Genomic DNA, 20,593 nt, shown 5'->3' on the forward strand with positions numbered 1-20,593 from the left:
CTACCAACCTTCTTCCTAAGGAATGACGATGACGGAGCCGTAGAACCTCTCCAAAACCTTGGCCAATACCCCTTTGAAACCCCTAGTCAAGCCCTCTCTCAAGTTGGGGAAAAAGATGGAGAAAAGAATACCAAAAATCGGGGCCTGAATCGGCTTTTAAATATTGTCGAATCGGGCGACTACACGGTCGTGGATGCTCCACGCCCGCGCGGAATTTTTCACACGGGCGTGGATAATTTCCACACGCCCTGCGTGGATTCTCTGCTTCTCCGGGTTTCTCGGCCGGCTATGAACAAAGGTCGCTACAAGACGCATCTACAATGTTGCTACAATGTTCTGCTACAGTATGCGACCTGAATAGCTTCCCAATTCCATACTTTCATCGGGGTAACACAAATGGGCACACGTTCACGTCGTGGATCACTTGCTTCTTCAATGGTGTACACGTTGGTGAAACTCTTGATCTATGTGCATAAGTCGGAATGCTCGAGTGTGACTGCCTTTGTGCCACTCCAAATGGATGTGCCAACTCGAATACGAGGAGGTTGGCACACACTCTACCATCTCCCATCGATCTATGTCTTCGCGTTTGAACCTTAGCAAGATTTCCTCCAAAATCGGTGCATTGTGCTCCACATTGGCCTATTTCCTTCATACTCGGTCTCACAACCCTACCTGCATAAAAGTAACATAAAAAACACACATATTAGTGTAAAAACCCGAGAAAAGTAATGCTCAACATAAGGAATGAACGTTTCGCATTCGTATCGCACAAGCACTTATCAAACTCCCCCACACTTAAGCTTTTGCTTGTCCTCAAGCAAAAATTAAAAACACTATGTGCATCAATGAAGAAAATGTTGGAAGTGCTTGGCCTTAGGTTCACCAAAGTATACAAAGAGAGCATTCTACAAGTAAGGGAAATTTCAACACTAAATACGAAAAATCAATGCTCTAGCTAAAAACTTGAATTGAAAAGGAAACAAAACCCGAAATCGTGTACGTGTGTGAACTCACTCAAAAACAACACAAGGTATACTCCTCAAAGTTCTAAGTAAAAGGGACTTATTTATCTACAAAAGTGACAACAATTTCAAAGATGGTAGTAGCTTCACACATCCTCTAAGGTAACCCTTTCCAAAACGGCCGCTAAGGTGGCTTTCACACTTTCGAGGTGGTCACTCTTTATACCGGAGTGGTAGCTTTCACTCATCGTATGAGATAGCTCTTTCTCTCATTAGGGCATAGCTAGTATCCGACTTATGAGAGTAGCTTCATACTATATAGGTGGTAGCTCTTTCCACCCAACAAGCACAAATAAACAATAAAACTATTTTGTTCTTTCTTTTCATTTTCCATATTTTTTTTTTTGAGAATTTAGCACAAGAAAATAAACCTAACTAGTCCCTTTAACATCGAACATGAGTTTCCAATAGAGTTCAAAGAGGAAGTAGTGCACTAAGTATAAATCAGGCAAAAATTCCTAGAAATTCAAGTAAGAACTAGAGCATGAAAACATTCAATGTTAGAAATTCTCCTAAACTCAAGAATACAATCATTGCAACTAAGGTGAGCCTCCATTGGCTATATGAGCATATATCAATCAAGAACAATAGAAAAGATGTGTGCACTATGAAACTTCCTCCCCCCATACTTAAGTTGTACATTGTCCCCAATGTACAAATTCAAGCTCACTCCAAATATAAATCATTCAAAAGCAAATGTTGGAGAAGCAATCAAAACAATACTCCCCTAACTCCTAGTGTGACGTTTGATGAAGCTAGTCTGTTGGGAGTAGGGTTCCAACAGGTTGTGAAGCTCACACGGCCAAGTACCTCAGTACCTTGGCCGTGCGCATGACTAAGTCTCAATTCCCAAGAAGACAAGACCATCTGCACGCATACACGAGGGGGTTCGGGTGAAGCTCAATAAAGACGAAAAATAAATCGAGTGTATATAAAAGATAAAAGCAATAAATACAACTCGATGATGCAAAATGAAAATAAACTCGGAAGGAGAATCCTTTACGAGTGAACAAAGTCTAAAACAAAAAAATAAAAAAATAAAAAAATAAAAAAATAAAATGCAAGAAAGTAAAGGAAAAGTCAAGTGTCGGGTCTGCTCTCGGGAGCTCCCTGTCTCCATGCTCACTGGTGAAGCATATAGTGGGTCTACCGGTGCCGGTGTAGAGGATGGAGGTGCTAGAGGAACTGAAGGTCTGGGTCTCAGTAGATCTCGTAGAAAGTCAAACCGGGCCATAAGATCTGTATCGAGCCCGATCGCATAGCCCCGAGCTCCGCTACCTCGATCCGAATCGGCTCTCACATCGGTCTCCAGCCTCTCAATATGATCATAAGCTCGAGTACCCGGTGCTACAGAAGGTGTGGGAATCTGATGGACACTCCCATGATTCTCCTCAGCTCATCGGTGGTCTCTGCGTCAGTCAGTAGCAAGAATATAGACTCCTGGCCCAAACCTCCGTACTAATCCCATCATCCTGATAGTATCAAACGCAAGAGGGCTAGGCACAACTGTCCTCTCAGCACCACGTAAGACGTCTCCCAAACCCATTCCCAAAATAAGTCTAGTGATATAGGGGCCAGCAAATAATAAACTCACAATCGTCAAATGACCCTGGTACTGCAGAATATCCGCCAGTATGCATCCCAAGTGAAGTGGTACATTGGGGGCCATGGAGTACATAACGAGCAAATCCAGCTTGGTCAAAGCAGTTTGTGTTATCCCGCTAGATCATCACGGACACTGGCGATAACTGCGTGCAAATATCTGTAGCTGAACCGAGATAAACTAGAGGCCTTCGACAACCCCGGTTCATATTCCCCGTGGCCACACAAAATCCTATACGCATGATATGGAGTCAGCGACATCTGGAAAAATCTGCGGTATCGTCCATACTCACCGCATGCACGTATAGCGACATCGCACGAGCCTCGTCCGAATCGCGAACTCAGTGACACTCATGGAGAATAAATGTCCGAATGCTCGAAACTGTATTGCCTCCGTGGTATCAAATCTCCCGTGCATTAAATGAAACTCAAAAGACGCTAAAACCTCTAGCGTCAATGCGCGGTAAGCTGGCTCACTGATCATCAGCAGCCTCCTCCAGCTTCCCACCGCTAGCATCTCCTCAATTTCATTAGTCACCTCATCACCCTACTGAATAGCTTTCAGCACTTGCAAATGTACGAAACAAGTCTGCCAAAACCCGAGTGCTGAAAGTCTCTCGAATCGAGCTTGATGCTCGGGGTTTGAGAATTCCATGTGTAATGGCTCAGGTGGTGTGAGTCTGAGACGCTTCACTTCATTTTTCTTCATGCGAGGGGCCATATCTATAGTACAAAAGAAGAAAACAATCAAAGAATTTCAAAAGCAATATACTATAGAATTCCACACAAGCTTATGGAAATTACCCACGCCCGTGTGGATCTGCAGGGCGTTGAAGCTCCTGCACGGGTGCACAACAACTCTCAAAATTTGTTTTAAAACCAATTCTAAACTCTTCCTAAACATATACTATGCATGGAAATTCGCAATCAAAGATATTTAATCTGTGAAAAACAAGAGTTGGCGAAGAAAAGAGGATGAAAACGTTACCGAAGAAATATTGTGAAAACTTTGAAAACTTTGAAAATTGGTATGATATGTGAAGCAAAATCCTCCCAAAATAACGATGAACGATCGAACAGATGATAAGAATTCGTTCTCTGGCGACTGGAGATGAAGAATGAGACGGATCACAAGGGTTTTAAGGAAAAAATAGTGTCTCTTGGAATTCTGTGCATCCACACGGGGGTGTGGAAATTCCCCACGCCCGTGCACCTCATTTCAAGAGCACCACAGGGGCGTACACACGTCCCTGTGCTCTCTCGGGAAAGCACACCTTTGACTCTGACCGCTCGTGCACGAGCGTGTGGAAAATACCCACGCCCGTGCATCCGACCCAGAGGAGAAAACGCAAGCCCCTGTGATTTCTCTGGTCATCCGAGAAAAATACCAAGTGTTATACACTCCCGTATGAAAAATCCCCACGGGCGTGGACATTCACATGCCCAATTCACAGGGGCAACTGCACGCCCCTGTGTTTTTTCGGGATGGAGAGAACTCCTCTGTAGGGTTTCACATGGGCGTGCGGAAATTACCCACGCCCGTGCGTGGTTCACAAGGTTGCTAACAGGGGCGAGTCCACGCCCCTGTGTGCTCTCGGGAAAATCTGCCCAACTCTGTAGGAATTCACACGCTCGTGCGGAAATTACCCACAGGCGTGTGACAGTCGCATGGTCGTTCACAGGGATAGCCGCACGCCCCTGTGCCTTCTCCGGATGAGCTCGCAGTATACACCCACGGGCGTGTGGAAATCCCACACGCCCGTGTGTTTTCTGTGGATGACTTAGAAAAATCTGCAGGCTCTGCAGAATATTTCTGAACATGTTTACACACTCAGAGCCTGCCCTATTATGCAAATTTTACCAGTGGAAAACTTGAAATAAAGCTCACACGACCAAACTTCGCCAATTCTACATGAAAACACATGATTAAAAAAAACTCAAAGTTCACAAGGAAATCTCAGCACAAACATCTAATAGATTAAAACACCAACACATAACAAATAATTAATGCAAACAACTAAACTAAAAGCTAAGAAAACAGTAAACACTTGGGTTGCCTCCCAAGAAGCACTTGTTTAACGTCACTAAGCTTGACGTACCTTACCTTACCTCATGGGGGTTCATGGAGGAAGAATACTTCTCTATTGTCACTGCAAATCTCTCAGCCATAGTATGGTTTTAGCCTATGTCCATTCACTTTGAATGTACCCTTCTCCGGATGGTTAATCTCAATGGCTCCATGGGGTGAAACTTCGGTTATGATATACGGACCATACCACCTTGATTTGAGTTTCCCCGGAAATAAACGTAGACAAGAGTTAAAAAGTAACACTCGATCACCTGCTTTGAAGTCCTTTGGCATCTTAATATGCTTGTCATGCCACTTCCGAATTCTCTCCTTGTATATCCTTGCATTCTCATATGCCTTCATCCTCCATTCGTCTAACTCGTTGAGATGTAACATTCGTTGCTCTCCTGATTTGCGCAAATCAAAATTCATCACTTTAATTGCCCAATATGCTTTGTGCTCTAATTCCACCAGTAAATGACAAGATTTTCCATACACTAAATTATAGGGAGTTGTTCCTATTGGAGTTTTATATGCTGTTCTATGAGCCCAAAGTGTGTCATTAAATCTTTCAGACCAATCTCGTTTCCCTTGTTCCACTGATTTGGTTAATATTTTCTTGAGCTCTCTATTTGTGACCTCCACTTGCCCACTTGTTTGCGGATGATAAGGAGTAGCTAGACGATGATGAACCCCATAGCGTTTTAACACTTTCGCCAGTTGTGTATTACAGAAATGGGTTCCCCGATCGCTGATAATGATCCTTGGAGTTCCAAAGCGGGTAAATAGCTTCTTTAAAAACTTCACCACAGTTCGTGCATCATTAGTTGGAAGAGCTTGGGCTTCCACCCACTTGGAAACATAGTCAACTGCCACCAGAATGTATTGATTTCCATTGGACTTTGGAAATGGTCCCATAAAATCAATTTCCCAAACATCAAATACCTCATGAGTGCATGGGATTTTTGAGGTATCTCGTCCCCTTCAGCGATAAATTTCTAGTCCTTTGACAACTATCACATCGTAAAACAAACTGATGAACATCTTGGAATAAGGTTGGCCAATAGAACCCAGCGGCTAAAACCTTCTCTGCAGTTTGACTTGAAGCATAATCCCCCCCACTGGGCCTTAGTGACAATGCGCAATGATGTTCCAACCTTCCTCTCTAGAAACGCATCTTCGAACCACCTGATCTGCACAAATACGGAACAATTAAGGATCTTCGCAGAAAAAGTTCTTAAGGTCACTGAAAAATTTCTCCTTCTTTTGAAAGCTTAGACCCCGCTTCAGTACCCGTCCTGATAGATAATTCACAAAATCTGTGAACCATGGAACATCTTTCGATTCTAATTCCTGTACCACATACAAGTGCTCTTCAGGGAAAAACTCATTAATTTCCTTGTTTATCGGTTCTTGCCCCTCACAACCTTCTAGTCTCGACAGATGGTCGGCAACCGCATTCTCTGTCCCCTTTTTATCTTTGATTTCCATATCGAATTCTTGCAACAACAATATCCACCGAATTAATCTCGCCTTCGCATCTGCCTTGTTCATGAGATAACGGAGTGCAGAATGATCTGTGAACATGGTGACATTAGATAGGATGAGATATGGTCTGAATTTATCAAAAGCATACACTACTGCTAATAATTCCTTTTCAGTAGTGGTGTAATTCTCTTGTGCACTTGTGAGAGTTTTGCTAGCATAATAGATCGGTTGAAATTGCTTATTTCTTCTCTGACCCAAAACCGCTCCCACTGCATAATCACTAGCATCACACATTACTTCGAACGGCTCATCCCACTTCGGTGTTGTCAGGATTGGTGCTTGCACTAACTTCTCTTTCAACACATTGAATGCAATCAGACAGTCGTTTCCGAAGTCAAAAGGGGTATCCTTCTCCAGAAGTTTGGTCAACGGTTGGGAGATTTTCGAAAAGTCCTTAATAAACCTTTTGTAAAAACCTGCATGACACAAGAAATTGCGGATCCCCTTTACATTCGTAGGTGGAGGAAGCTTGTCAATTATCTCAATCTATGCCTTATCCACCTCCATACCTGCCTGGGAAATCTTATGTCCAAGGACAATGCCTTCTTGCACCATAAAGTGACACTTCTCCCAGTTAAGGACGAGATTCATCTCTTCACATCTCACTAATACTCTTTCCAAATTGTATAAGCAAGAATCGAAAGACTCCCCGAACACTGAAAAATCATCCATGAAAACTTCCATAATATCTTCGAGAAAGTCATCGAAAATGGCCATCATGAAGCGCTGAAATGTTGCAGGGGCATTACACAACCCGAAAGGCCTTCTTCTATAAGAAAAGGTACCATAAGGGCAGGTAAATGTGATTTTCTCCTGATCTTCTGGGGCTATTGGAATTTGAAAGTATCCCGACAAGCCATCAAGGAAACAGTAGAATTGATGTTCCGCTAGTCGTTCCAACAACATTTGGTCAATAAATGGCAAAGGAAAGTGATCTTTCCGAGTGACGTCATTCAGTCTCCTATAGTCAATGCAAACTCGCCAACCAGTAACTGTCCTAGTGGGGATTAACTCATTCTTTTCATTCTTCACCACAGTCATTCCTCCCTTTTTCGGGACAACTTGGGTTGGGCTCACCCACTTGCTATCTAATATGGGATAGATGATTCCTGCATCCAAAAGTTTTATTACTTCCGCCTTAACAACTTCTTTCATATTCGGGTTCAATCTTCACTGAGGTTGGATCACAGATTTGTAGTCATCCTCTATTAGGATCTTATGAGTGCAGAATGATGGGTTTATACCCCTAATATCGAAGATCTTACATGCAATAGCTGATTTGTGCTTTTTCAACATGCTAACAAGCTTATCCTTCTGCTCCGCAGACAATTTTGAAGCTACAATCACAGGGAGTTTAGAGTCCTTCATTAAGAATGCATATTCCAAATGTGTTGGAAGAGTTTTAAGCTCAAGTTCTGGTGGTTCAACAATTGATGGGTGCAAGCCGCCCTCTTTCATTTCATCAATCTCCTCGAAAACATTTGCCTCATGTTTGCAGTTATTCTCCTCCTCTTCTAACTGAGTACCTATCTCTTTACAATCTGCAACAGATATCAACGTGTCCATTCCACATAGTTCTACTTTTTGAAATAGCAACCCCAATCGAAAAGAGTTCCCCGCCTCGATCTTGATAGGAAGAATCAAACCGAGCAAGTATTCTTTCTACACTTTCCTCCAACTGGTCACTCATTGACGCCGACGTGGATTCCTCAAACTGCTTTATCACATTATCTAATTCACTCTTTTGCCCTTGAATCCTGGCGATGTACTCTTCAACCGATTCTTCTACTGGTTGTTGAGTTGTACACTGCTCATGGTGAGAAGGACACAACATGTCATGCCATTCAATCGTTTGAACTTTCTGCTCCACGTGTTCAACCATTCTCGTGATAGTGCCAAATGATTCAAACATGTTAATCATTTCCTATAAAAAAAAATAATAATAAGGAAACGTCAGAACAATGATAGAATGAGAAGATATGAAACAGAATGTATGGTGAAATAGCTAAGAAAACAAAGTGCAAAGTATCTCTAAACTCCTTCTCCCCAGCAACGGTGCCAAAAACTTGACAAGATCCCCTTGCGTATATCCCTTAAGTGCACGGGTTTGTTGAAGTAATAATCCCGGGTGAGCCGGTATAGAATCCACAGGGAGTAGGGAATAAAAATACTTAATTCGATTCTTAGCTATGTAAAAGATCAATGATAATGAGTGTGATAATGATTCAATTCTCAAAAGTAAAAATCAACAAGTAAGAGAGCACGAGTAAAGGAGGAGGTAAGGCAATCGATAAAGATGGGGTACTCGGATAATGCTCCGCCTAGAATAATTGTTTCAAGTGCAAGAACCCTCTATTATGCTTCCTAATCAATGCAATGGTGAGTCGTAGACATCCTTAATTACATAGTCCCAAATCTAAGGTCAACTATGCCTAACTCTATACATGTCCTGGAGGAGAAATCGAACAATCTCAGCATCTCGCACTCGCATAGAGTTGCAATGAGCTCCAGGGATTCCAAGTGATAAATCTCTTCCTTAATATAGACATAACCCTTTGGTCCAGGTGGAAGGTCCCTAACCACAATTGAGCCCTAGATACTAAGATCACCTCAATGCTTCACTCCATTGCACGCGCAACTAAGCCCCAGCGGAAATTCATCCCTTAGACCATTCACTCTATTATGACCGCAAAGAACTCGAGGAAATTCACTCACTCACAAGGTTACCAACAAGAACTCTCAACCCTAGTGTCACTCTAGGGGAAATGTTCATACAATCAAGCATTCAAGGTTGGAACTCACAATAAACATCAATTTATTGAAAGGATAATAAAGAGGTTCAAAGAAACAAATACATCCTAGGGTTCACAATACACGAGTACCCACTAGGGGTTTAGCTCTCCATGGAGCTAAGTACAATCAAAGAAATAGAATGTAAAAGCAATGAATCCATAAAGAAACCCCCTCGATAGTCGTGTCGATGGTCTTGTGGAAAGTCCTCTACTCGTCGTCCAAGGATTCCCTCGTCCGGTATAGGATACGCTTCGACGGAAGCTCCCCTACCAACCTTCTTCCTAAGGATTGACGATGTCGGAGCCATAGAACCTCTCCAAAACCTTGGCCAATACCCCTCGAAACCCTAGCCGAAGCCCTCTCTCAAGTTGGGGAAAAGATGGAGAAAAGAATACCAAAATCGGGGCTGAATCGGCTTTAAATAGGCTCTAATCGGGGGACTACACGGGCGTGGATGCTCTACGCGCCCGTGCGGAATTTCCACACCGGCGTGGATAATTTTCACGCGCTCGTGTGGATTCTCTGTTTCTCTGGTTTTTCGGCCGGCTGTGAACAGTGCTGCTACAGTACAGACTACAATGTTGCTACAATACTCTGCTACAGTATGCGACCTGAATAGCTTCCCAATTCTATACTTTCATTGGGGTAATGCAAACGGTCACACGTTCACGTCGTGGATCACTTGCTTCTTCAATGGTGTACACATTGGTGAAACTCTTGATCTATGTGCATAAGTCGGGATGCTCGAGTGTGACAGCCTTTGTGCCCCTCCAAATGGATGTGCCAACTCGAATACGAGGAGGTTGCCACACACTCTACCATCTCCCATCGACCTATGTCATCGCGTTTGAACCTTAGCAAGATTTCCTCCAAAATCGGTGCATTGTTATCCATATTGGCCTATTTCCTTCATACTCGGCCTCACAACCCTACCTGCATAAAAGTAACATAAAAAACACACATATTAGTGTAAAAACCTGAGAAAAGTAATGCTCAACATAAGGAATGAACGCTTCGCATTCGTATCGCACAAGCAATTATCATTTTACCAGCGAAAAACATGGAATAAAGCTCAAATGACATAACTTCGCCAATTCCACATGAAAACATGAGATGAATACTCAAAGCCCACAAGAAAATCTAAGCACAAGCATCTAAAAATCAACATACCAACACTTAACAAATTATTCATGCAAAGAAACTAAACTAGAAGATAAGAAAACAGTAAACACTTGGGTTACCTCAAAAGAAGCGCTTGTTTAACGTCACTAAGCTTGACGTACCTTGTCTTACCTCACGGGGGTTCATAGATGAAGGTTACCCTCTTACTCATGACTTGAAAGCATGATGTGCAAAGTGTCTTGAGGATAGAAGGTGAATTATCGGGCTTCGGGCCACCTAGCGATGGTTCATCCAACTCCTTTGGTTTACGGACGTCTCCAATAGCCTTGGAGTGTTTCCGGTGGCGTCTCCTAGCCCTCTTCATTTTTCAGAGTACCTTCTTCAAGATCCCCGGGGTAGATGGTACTTCTTCCGTCGAACCAAACATTATTACTTCTTCATAATCCTCCTCTTGGTCGAACAAACCCTCGTATGGGTCCGGATTGAACATTTCCTACATGTATTCATCAACAATCTCATAAGTAGTGTCTAGGAAGTATAAGTATCAACGAAATCAAGAGAATGCCACATGGCTTCAGCAAGGCGGTATGTGAGCTTATCATCTCCAACCCTCAAAGTTAGCTCTCCGCAGTCCATGTCGATCAATGCCTTGGAAGTCCGCAAGAACGGTCTCCCAAGCATCAAAGGTACATCCTCATCCTCATTGACTTCTAGCACTACAAAGTCAACCGAAAAAATGTACTTGTCAACCTTGACAAGCACGTCTTCAATGATGCCTCTCGGATGTCGCACTGTTCGGTCCGCTAGTTGCAAAGTCATCCAGGTAGGCCTAGGCTCGTCCAAGCCTAGCTTTTGAAAGAAGGTGTATGGCATAACGTTGATACTGACCCCTGAGTCCCGCCAATGCCATTTCCTCGCCGGGTCTTTCTTCTTGTTCGGCATGTTCTTTTGCAATACCGCCGAGCATGAAGCATCTAAAATCACTGAAGCACTTTCCTCCAACTTCCTTTTGTTAGTCAACAAGTCTTTCTAGAACTTCTCATAGTTAGGCATTTGGGCCATTACCTCAACAAAAGGAATATTGATGTGGAATTACTTGAACAAACTCAGGAACTTCTTGTACTGTTCATCCCCTTGGTCATTTTTCAATCTACAGAGATAAGGGATTCTTGGTTTGAAAGGTGGGGGTGCCACCTCTTTCTCTTTGCTTGTTCCCTCTTCTACCACTATAACCTTGGGTGCGTGTTCTTTTGGCTTCTTACTCGGAAGCTTACCTTCAACCTCACGACCACTCCTCAAAGTGATCACCTTCACGTGCTCTCTAGGGTTGGTCTCTGTATTGCTCGGCAAGCTTCCATGTGGCCTTTTAGAGAGAGACTTCGCAATTTGCCCCACCTGATTTTTAAGGTTATGCAAAGAGGTGGTGTGGTTGCGAAGTGTATCCTTGACTGATTCAAACCTTGTATTTGCAGATTGGAGAAATCTAGTCAAGTGCTTCTCTAAGTCATTCATTTGGGTTTCCAAACCTGAGACTCTGTTGTCCTCCTGATGGGCTTGTTGTTGTTGTTGGAAACCCGGTGGCCCCATGGCCTTTTGTGGACCCTGATTACTCCATGAGAAATTGGGATGATTCTTCCAACCTGGATTGTAGGTATTGCTATATGGGTTTCCTTGAGGGCTCATGCCATTACATTCAAAATCAACATTTGCCACCGAAGAAACATCACCGATAGAGATCGGGCAATCGGAGAGAGCATGTCCTCCACCACACCCGGTGCAATTAGTCATGGTGGCCACTCTGTTTGAAGTCAGAAGATCTAACTTCTTACTCAAATTTTCCACTTGAGCCGCCAATGAAGTTACCGCATCTATTTCATGGAGACCGGTCATTTTTTTCTTCTCTCTAGCATTCTATTGGTAGCTATTTAACCCCATTTCTTTAATTAACTGACGGGCCTCATCGGGGGTCTTGCTACCTAAGGTACCTCATGCTGCCGCATCCAAGGGTTACCTTGTACTCGGGTTCAAACCATTATAAAAGGTCTGAACAATCATCCACTCCGGAAATCCGTGTTGCGGGCACTTTCTCAGGATCTCCTTGAACCTTTCACATGTCTCGAATAGAGACTCCAATTTTAACTGAATAGTGGATGAGATCTCATTCCCAAGTTTTGTAGATTTTCTGGGAGGGAAATAACTGGCAAGAAAAGTTTCTACCATCTGCTCCCATGTGGTAATTGATGCTCTAGGTAATGAGTGTAGCCACTGCTTCGCTATCCCCTTTAGGGAAACTGGGAAGGCTCTCAACTTGATTGCATCATCCGTCAGCTCTCATCAAGGCATCATCCGTCACTCCGTTTATTTTCAGCATATCACACACCTCGAGAAAATTCTCTATATGACTGTTTGGATCCTCATCGGTCAAACCGTTGAATTGTGCGGATTGCTGCAACATGTGGATGAATGCCGGCTTCAGCTCAAAGTTCTGAGCTGTAATCGGGGGATGCACAATGCTCGATTGTGTCCCCAACACTGAAGGTCTGGTATAATCAGATAATGTCCGCTGTTGCTCGTTCTATTCTGCCATGTTTTCAGATCCTTCCACTTCCAAATCAGCTAAATTAGACTCTTCTTGCACAGGCTCTTTCCCTTTTCTTCTAAGTGTACGTTCAAGCTCAAGATCTCCTTCAATCAATATTGAGGGATTCCCTCGGGTCATAACCTGGAGCTACACCCAAAAAGAAAGAAAAAGAAATCAGAACGATGATAGAATAAGAAGATATGAAATAGAATGTATGGTGAAATAGCTAAGAAAAACAAAGTGCAAAGTATCTCTAAACGCCTACTCCCCGGCAACGGCCCCAAAAACTTGACAAGGTCCCCTTGCGTATATCCCGCAAGTGCACAGGTTTGTCGAAGTAATAATCATGGATGAGCGGATATAGAATCCACAGGGAGTAGGGATAAAAACACTTAATCCGCTTCTTAGATATGTGAAAGATCAGTAGTGATAAGTGTGACAATGATTCAATTCTCAAAAATAAAAACAACAAGTAAGAAAGCACGAGTAAAGGAGGAGGTAAGGCAATCGATAAAGATGGGGTACTCGGATAATACTCCGTCTAGGTCAATCGTTTCAAGTGCAAGAACCCTCTATTATGCTTCCTAATCAATGCAATGGTGAGTCGTGGAAATCCTTAAATACATAGTCCCAAATCTAAGGTCAACTATGCCTAACTCTATATATGTCCCGGAGGAGAGATTAGATAACCTCTCAACCTCGCAGTCGAATAGAGTTGCAATGAGCTCTAGGGATTCCAAGTGATAAATCTCTTCCTAATTATAGATCTAACACTTTGGTCCAGGTGGAAGGTCCCTAACCACGATTAAGCCCTAGATACTAAGATTACCTCAACACTTCACTCCGTTGCACACGCAACTAAGCCCCAGCGGAGGGTCATCCCTTAGACCATTCACTCTATTATGGCCGCAAAGAACTCGAGAAACAGAGGTAGAATCTATCACGTCGGAGGGGAAAGGGGACGCTCCTGTACCTCTCGAATCACCCTCTCAACCCTCTCCAACCTAGCTTTGTCTAACGCTCGTGGTGTGTCACTCACTCACAAGGTTACTAACAAGGACTCTCAACCCTAGTGTCACTCTAGGCGAAATGTTCATACAATCAAACATTCAAGGTTGGAACTCACAACAATCATCAATTAATTGAAAGCATAATAAAGAGATTCAATGAAACAAATACATCATAGGGTTCACAAATACCCAAGTACCCACTAGGGGTTTAGCTCTCCATTGAGCTAAGTACAATCAAAGAAATAGAATGTAAAAGCAATGAATCCATAGAGAAAACCCTTCGATAGTCATGTCGATGGTCTTGTAGAAAGTCCTCTACTCGTCGTCCATGGATTCCCTTGTCCGGTATAGGATACGCCTCGATGGAAGCTCAACTACCAACCTTCTTCCTCAGGAATGACGATGTCGGAGCCATAGAACCTCTCCAAAACCTTAGCCAATACCTCTCAAAACCCTAGCCGAAACCCTCTCTCAAGTTGGTGAAAGATGGAGAAAAGAATACTGAAATCGGGGCTGAATCGGCTTTAAATTGGACTGGAATCGGGCGACCACACGGGCCTTTGGATTTTACAAACGTCCATGTGGAATTTCCACACGGGCGTGTATAATTTCCACACACCCGTGTAGATTCTCTGAATTCCTGTTTTCTCGGCGACTATAAATAGTGCTGCTACAGTACTTCCGCTGTAGTGTCCTGCTACAGTACCTGGCCTAAAATACTTCTCGAGCCCATACTTTCATCGAGGTGATGCAAACGGGCACACGTTCATGTCGTGGGTCTCTTTGCTTGTTTAATGACGGACAAGTTGGTGGAGATCTTGTTCTATGTGCATAAGTCATAATGCTTGAGTGTGACTGCCCTTGTGCCCCTCCAAGTGGTTGTGCTAACTTAAATACGAGAAGGTTGGCACACACTCTAGACACACATATTAGTGTAAAACCCGAGAAAAGTAATGCTCAACATAAGGAAAGAATGCTTCGCATTCATATCACACAAGCACTTATCACTACCTTTGTTGTCCCGAAGGAGAAATTAGAAAAGCTCTCAACCACGCACTCGCATAGAGTTGCCATGAGCTCTAGGGATTCCAGGTGATAAATATCTTCCTAATTATAGACCTAACCCTTTGGTCCAGGTGGAAGGTCCCTAACTATGATTAAGCCTTAAGATCACATCAACGCTTCACTCTGTTGCACGCGCAACTAAGCCCCAGCGGAAGTTCATCCCTTAGACCATTCACCCTATTATGGCTGCAAAGAACTCGAGGAACGGAGGTAGAATCTATCACGTCGGAGGGGAAAGGGGACGCTTCTGTACCTCTCGACTCACCCTCTCAACCCTCTCCAACCTAGCTTTGTCTAACGCTCGTGGTGTGTCACTCACTCACAAGGTTACCAACGAGAACTCTCAACCCTAGTGTCAATCTAGGGTAAATGTTCATACAGTCAAGCATTCAAGGTTAGAACTCACAATAAGCATCAATTAATTGAAAGCATAATAAAGAGATTGAATGAAACGATTACATCCTAGGGTTCACAAATACCCAAGTATCCACTAGGGGTTTAGCTCTCCATGGAGCTAAGTACAATCAAAGAAATAGAATGTAAAAGCAATGAATCCATAAAGAAACCCCCTCAATAGTCATGTCGATGGTCTTGTGGAAAGTCCTCTACTCGTCGTCCAAGGATTCCCTCGTCCGGTATAGGATACGCTTCGACGGAAGCTCCCCTACCAACCTTCTTCCTAAGGAATGACGATGTCGGAGCAGTAGAACCTTCCAAAACCTTGGCCAATACCACTCAAAACCCTAGCCGAAGCCCTTTCTCAAGTTGGGGAAAAGATGGAGAAAAGAATACTAAAATCGGGGCTGATTCGGCTTTAAATAGGTCTTGAATTGGGCGACTACACGGGTGTGACTGCCTTTGTGCCCCTCCAAATGGATGTGCCAACTAGAATACGAGGAGGTTGCCACACACTCTAGCATCTCACACCCGACCTATGTCTTCGCGTTTGAACCTTAGCAAGATTTCCTCCAATAATCAGTGCATTGTGCTCCACATTGGCTTCTTTCCTTCATACTCGGCCTCACAACCCTACCTGCATGAAAGTAACATAAAAACACACATATTAGTGTAAAAACCTGAGAAAAAGTAATGCTCAACATAAGGAATGAACGCTTGCATTCATATCACACAAGCACTTATCAAACTCCCCCACACTTAAGCTTTTTGCTTGTCCTCAAGCAAAAAAATTAAACATTACGTGCATCAATGAAGAAAAATATTGAAAGTGGTTGGCCTTAGGTTCACCAAAGTATACAAAGAGAGCATTCTACAAGTAAGGGAAATTTCAACATTAAATATAAAAATCAATGCTCTAGCAAAAAACTTGAATAAAAAAGGACAACAAACCCGAAATCGTGTACGTGTGTGAACTCACTCAAAACAACCCAAGATATACTCCTCAAAGTTCTAAGTACAAGGGACTTATTTATCTACAAAAGTGATAACAATTTCAAAGATGGTAGTAGCTTCACACATCCTCTAAGGTAGCCGTTTCCAAAGCGGCAGCTAAGGTGGCTTTCACACTTTCGAGGTGGTAGCTCTTTCCACCGGAGTGGTAGCTTTCACTCATCCTATGAGATAGCTCTTTCTCTCATTAGGGCATAACTAGTATCTAACTTATGAGAGTAGCTTCATACTTCATAGGTGGTAGCTTTTTCCACCCACAAGCACAATAACCAATAAAACTAAACTTTTTTGTTTTGAATTCAACACAAGAAATAACTATAACTAGTCCCTTTAACATCAAACTTGAGTTTCCAAAAGAGTCTAATAAGTGAGTAGTGTAACAAGTATAAATCGGGCAAAAATTCCTAGATATTCAAGCAAAACTAGAGCATGAAAACATTCAATGTTAGAAATTCTCCTAAACTCAAGAATACAATCCTTGCAACTAAGGTGAACCACCATTGGCTATGTGAGCATATATCAATCAAGAACAATAGAAAAGAATGTTTGCACTATGAAACTCCCCCCCTCCCCCCACTTAAGTTGTACATTGTCCCCAATGTACACATGCAAGCTCACTCAAAATATATATCGTTCAAAAGCAAATGTGGGAGAAGCAATCAAAACAATACTCCCCTGACTCCTAGTGTTGCGTTTGATGAAGCTAATTCCATGGGGATAGTGTTCTGACGGGGTGTAAAGCTCACACGACTAAGTACCTAAGCACCTTGGCCTTGCCCATGACTAAGTCTCAATTCCCAAGAAGACAAGACCATTTGCATGCATACACGAGGGGGTTCAGTGAAGCTCAATAAAAACAAAATATCTCGAGTATATATAAAGGATAGACAATGAATACAACTAGAGATGCAAAATGAAAATAAACTCAGAAGGAGAATCCTTTCTGATTGAACAAGTCTAAAATAAAATGCATAAAAAAAAAAGAATTAAAAATCAAATGTCGGTGTCGCCCTCGGTCTCAGCTGCTGCTGCTGCTGGTGGGGAAGATGCACATGGTGGGTCCACCGGTGCCGGGGTAGGGGATGAGGGTGCCGGAGGAACTGAGGGTCTGGATCTCAATAGATCTCGTAGAAAGTCAAACCGGGCTATAAGATCTATATACTGAGTTGACTATATAGCGTGGAGCTCTAGTATCTCACTCTGAATCTCTCTCACAACGCTATCAAGCCTCTCAATACGGTCATAAGCTCGAGGATCCTGTGCTGCGGGAGGTCTGGGAATCTGCGGGGAACCCTCCGCAGTAACTCCTTCGCTCCTAGAGGTCTCTAAGGTAGCTGTAGTAAGAATATAGACCCCTGGCCCACATCTCCATACCAACCCCATCATCCTGATCATATCAAACGCAAGAGGGGTAGGCGCAACTATTCTCTCAGCACCACATAAAGCATTCCCCAAACCCATTCCCAAAATGAGCCTGGTAATGTAGGGGCCAACAAATAATAAACACACTCTCACAGACTAACCCTGGTACCTCAGAATATCTGCTAATATGCACCCCAAGTGAATCGGCACATTGCGGGCCATGGAGTATAAAAAGAGAAGATCTTGCTTGGTCAGAGCAGATGTGTTATCAGCTCGACCTGACACCGACCTGCTGATAACTGTGGGTAAATACCTGTAGCTCGACCGGGATAGGCTAGTGGCCTTCGACAACCCCGGTTTATACTCCCCATGTCCACACGAAATCCTAAACGCAAGATGTGGAGTCACTGATACCGGAAAATCCGCAGGTAATCGTCCATACTCCACTGTACCTGTATAAGCAATATCGTACAGGCCCATCCGAATCGAAAACTCAGTAACACTCATGGAAAATGGATGTCCGAATGGCCGAAACTGTATAGCATCCATAGTGTCAAATCTCCCATGCATCAACCAAAACTCAAAAGACGCTAAAACCTCGAGCGTCAATGTGCGGTAAGCTGGCTCACTGATCGTCAGTAGCCTCCTCCAGCTTCCTACTGCTAGCATCTCATCAATTTCATTAGCCAGCTCGTCACCTCGCAGAATATCTCTCAGCACTTGCAAATCCGTGAAACAAGTTTGACAAAAACTGAGTGCTGAAAGTCTCTCAAATCGAGTCTGATGCTCGGGATTTGAGAAATCCAAGTGTAGTGGCTCGGGTGGGGTGACTCTGAGATGCTTTACTTCGCTCTTTTTCACGCGAGGTGCCATATCTGTCGTACAAAAGAAGAAAATGATCAAAGCAACTCAGCAGCAGTATACTCCAGAATTCCACACGGGCTTGTGGAAATTACCCACGCCCGTGTGGATCTGTAGGGCGTGAAAGTCCCGCACAAGTGCACAACAACTCTCAAAAAGTCAACTTAGAACCGCATCCAGACGCTTTCTAAACATACACCATGCATTGTAAAAATGAAATTTCGCAATTAAAGATATTTAATTTGTGAAAAACAAGAGTTGGCAAAGAAAAGAGGATAAAAAGGTTACCGAAGAAATAAATGTGAAAACTTTGAAAATCGGTAAGATATGTGAAGCAAAATCGCCCAAAACGACGATGAGCAGTCGAAAAGATTATCAGAAGTAGTTTTCAGGCGACTGGAGATTAAGAATGAGACGGATCACAAGGTTTTTAAGGAAAAAATCGCGTCTCTTGGATTTCTTTGCATCCACACGGGCGTGCGGAAAATACCCACGCCCGTGCGCTTCATTACATGAGAGCCACAGGGGTGCACGCACGTCCCTATGCGCTCTCGGGAAAACACTCCGACTCTGACTGCTCTCGCACGGGCGTGTGGAAAATACCCACGCTCGTGCGGCCGACCCACAGGGGCAGCCGCACGCCCCCTGGGGCTTCTCTGGATATCCGAGAAAAATACCAAAGTTTATACACGCCCGTTCGGAAATTCCGCACGGGCGTGGATATTCACATGCCCACCTCACAGGGACAGCCGCACGCCCCTGTGTCTTCTCGGGATGAAGAGAACTCCTCTGCAGAGTTTCGCACGGACATGTGGAAATTACCCACGCCCGTGCGTAGTTCACACGGTCGCCCACAGGGGTGAGCCCACGCCCCTGTGTGCTCTTGGGATAATCCGCCCAACTCTGCAGGAATTCACACGCCCGTGCGGAAATTACCCACGGGCGTGGGACAGTCGCATGGTCATTCACAGGGCAGCCGCACGCCCCTGTGCCTTCTCTGGATGAGCTCGCAATGCAATTCCATGGGCGTGCGGAAATTCCACACGGCCGTGTGTTTTCTCTGGATGACTTAGAAAAATCTGCAAGCTCTACAGAAGATTTCTGAACATGTTTACACACTCAGATCCTGCTCTATTATGCAATTTTTACCAGTGAAAAACATGGAATAGAGCTCAAACGACCAAACTTGGCCAATTCCACATGAAAACACATGATTAAAATTCAAAGTGCACAAGGAAATCTCAACACAAGCATCTAAGAAATTAAGAAACCAACACTTAACAAATTATTCATGCAAACAAACTAAATTAAAAGCTAAGAAAATGGTAAACACTTGGGTTACCTCCCAAGAAGTGCTTGTTTTACGTTACTAAGCTTGACGTATCTTTTCTTATCTCACGGGGGTTCATGAAAGAAAAATACTTCTCTATTGTCACTGCAAATCTCTCCGCCATAGTATGGTTTCAGCCTATGTCCATTCACCTTGCATGTGCCTTTCTCCGGATGGTTAATCTCAATGGATCCGTGGGGTGAAACTTCGGTTATGCTATACGGACTCGACCATCTTGATTTTAGTTTCCACGGAAATAAACGTAGACGAGAGTTGAATAGTAACACCTGATCGCCTGCTTTGAAGTCCTTTGGAATCTTAATATGCTTGTAATGCCACTTCCAAATTCTTTCTTTGTACATCCTTGCATTCTCATATGCCTTCATCCTCCATTCGTCTAACTCATTGAGATGCAATATTCGTTGTTCTCCAGATTTGCGCAAGTCAAAATTCATCACTTTGATTGCCCAATATGCTTTGTGCTCTAATTCCACCGGTAAATGACAAGATTTTCCATACACTAAATTATAGGGAGTGGTCCATATTGGGGTTTTGTATGCTGTTCTATGAGCCCAAAGTGTGTCATCCAACCTTTCGGACCAATCTTGTTTCCCTTGTTCCACTGATTTGGTTAATATTCTCTTGAGCTCTCTGTTTGTAACCTCCACTTGCCCACTTGTTTGCGGATGGTAAGGAGTAGTAAGACGATGATGAATTCCATAAAGCTTTGACACTTTCGCCAATTGTGTATTACAAAAATGGGTTCCCCGATCGCTGATGATAATTCTTAGAGTTCCAAAGCGAGTGAATAGCTTCTTC

The 20,593-nt window shown here is 43.5% G+C and overlaps 1 non-coding gene across 1 annotated transcript; it reads left to right on the forward strand.

The window, feature by feature from the left end:
- Nucleotides 1-12,223: 12,223 nt before the first annotated feature.
- On the forward strand, nucleotides 12,224-12,330 carry LOC120275013. The gene has a single exon (XR_005541041.1). It is a non-coding gene; the product is annotated as a small nucleolar RNA R71 (small nucleolar RNA).
- Nucleotides 12,331-20,593: the final 8,263 nt, after the last annotated feature.

Source organism: Dioscorea cayenensis, chromosome 13, assembly GCF_009730915.1.
Source record: "Dioscorea cayenensis subsp. rotundata cultivar TDr96_F1 chromosome 13, TDr96_F1_v2_PseudoChromosome.rev07_lg8_w22 25.fasta, whole genome shotgun sequence".
In the NCBI taxonomy this organism is placed as follows: Eukaryota; Viridiplantae; Streptophyta; class Magnoliopsida; order Dioscoreales; family Dioscoreaceae; genus Dioscorea; species Dioscorea cayenensis.